The sequence below is a fragment of the Cottoperca gobio genome, chromosome 8 (genome assembly GCF_900634415.1).
Source record: "Cottoperca gobio chromosome 8, fCotGob3.1, whole genome shotgun sequence".
NCBI classification, from domain to species: Eukaryota; Metazoa; Chordata; class Actinopteri; order Perciformes; family Bovichtidae; genus Cottoperca; species Cottoperca gobio.
The window spans coordinates 6,398,934-6,401,207 of NC_041362.1; positions in this window are offsets into that span (position 1 = coordinate 6,398,934).

A 2,274-nucleotide genomic window follows, 5' to 3' on the forward strand; every position below is an offset into this window, starting at 1 on the left:
AACTTCCAAATATATTGAAGATGTCGCTGTGGTTTCTATTCTCAAGCTATTTGGTCCACCTGCTGTCACTGATGTGATCAACTGCTGGTTTACACGTTATACACAGGCTATAAAGCTGCTACACGTCATCTTAGTGTTCATTTCAAGTGTGATGCAAATTTAAAATGTCAGTAGGAGAGTAGCTTAAACAATAATCAAACATAGAGATGTAACACACTCTATTTGTCTAAAGTGCTACACCACAACATGCTAAACACAGATTAGTGTTTCAGTACTTCTTCAAGCTTCTGCATGTGTTTGTAAAAGAAATCTCAAATGTTTAAATGTAAATATGTTGCGTAACTGTTAACTTGGTCGGTAATAACCTTTTTGTTTTTCTTCATTTTTACGAGACAGCACCTTAAACACTAACCGTGACTACTCATTTTGTTTGTTCTTTTCAATGCAGAAGTTCTGTTTCCTGTGGAGCAACAGCACTGGTATCAAACCCAAACAGACCTGAGGCTGCACTCGAAACACAATCAATGAACTCTACACTGATACCCGGGTACCAGAGTCTGTTGATGCAGAGACTGTTCTCCGACTGTCTCTGGCCTCAGCCTAATCCGGTAATGTCTGGCCTGTAATTTGGTTCTTCCGTTTAGTCGTGCTAATAGATGCAGGGCATATGTTGTGTGATGCATCCACCCAATCTATTAACGGTGCTGGTCGGTGCTACCTTCTCCGTCGCATTTTTTTTTCCCGTGGATTCCCACCCATTTTTTTCCTATACACCCACCCCCTCCCCCTTTTGGTTTTTGTGTGTTCTCCGCAGTGATTTCTGTTGTCCATGTCCTCCCAGCGCGAGGGCCATCCCCACCCCAAAATGATCACCCATCCACATCGACCCGGCTGCATGGGCAGTTCCCTCCTCTTTTTTTTCAGTGACTCCTAACCCCTGCCGTGCTTAATAGAGCTCAGTCCTGACACCAACCCGCCTGCACTATCAGCTGTAGTGTTCGGGTTTTGTGTGTTCCGTTTCGCCCGGAGCATTCTCCCTTTTTTTTTATGTTGCTATTGTTGTTGTTTTTCCGCCCCCCCCCTCTAGACCAGAGTAGTGTGGGGCAACTAACAGGGGTATCAGCATTCCAGCCTTTCCTATGTGGTAAAGTCATACTCCAGAGGGGTTGACTAGGAAAGGAGGGTTCGGCCGTGGTAGTGAACCTTGATGTGAAGAGGAACAACAGTATGCGGATTCCGTCGTGGATCGGGGATACAATAAAGACCAAAGCTCTTTAGACTCTGTGCATAGGATCCTGGTAGGGGGGCCTGGTGAGTACGCCCATCGCGTCATAAATGGTTGTTTGTGGATTCGTGATGAGAGGCGTGTATGAACCGTTGGTCGCACCTGGGTTGATACTGTGGGAGGGTTGGCTGCGGGTATAGGGCGTGGGTTAGAGTATGGGTGAGGGGTGGGGGGTGGACTGTGAAGGGCGCCATCCAAATCCCTGTACCCAAAGCGTGTATGAGGTGGGGGATCTCGTGAGTCTCGGCAGTAAGTCGGATCTCTTACCGTCCCTACAGGCGAGGATTGTTTTCCAGGCACGTCCAGCTGGGAGGAGACCACGAGGGGAAGGGCCGACCCAAAGACTCGCGGGTTGGATGGAGAGATTATATCTCCTCAGGGCCTGGGAACGCGTGCAGGAGATCCCCCGTAGTCGTGAAGCTGGAGGGTATGTGGGCCCGGAGAAGGGAAGAGATTGGAGTTTCGTACTGGAGCTGATGCGCCCTGTGCGACCGTCCGATCCGGGAATAAGCGGGGAGACGAGGCATGTGATGGGATATGGACATTGCGAATTTTTCATATGTGTGGAGTAACAGAGCACATAACACAACTGTCTTGAGATCTGCTGGGTTCTGGGACAGCTTTGAGGAGAGATAGACCTGATGTCTAGAGATCATAAACTGCGAGTACAGTGAGAGTAGGAAGGACTATAGCCTTGTGGTTAAATAATGATGATGAGTCAGTACTTGATGCTCCCTAACTTTTATGGTCTGCAAAATGTTGAGAGGACTATGTGATGGGCCCTGGTAGCTCGGGAGTAGAGCATTGACTTGTTAATGAAGAAAAGCGCCAACCAAGAATTAAACTAACTTTGTATTGCACATTTGAGTTTTGTTGCGAAGGAAACACAGCTGGTTCAGGTTCTTTTATCATATGAAAGATGTTTCAAAGATGGATGTATGTTTTTAATGGAAACGGAAATTATAGGACCTTTGCAGATGAAACAGGGA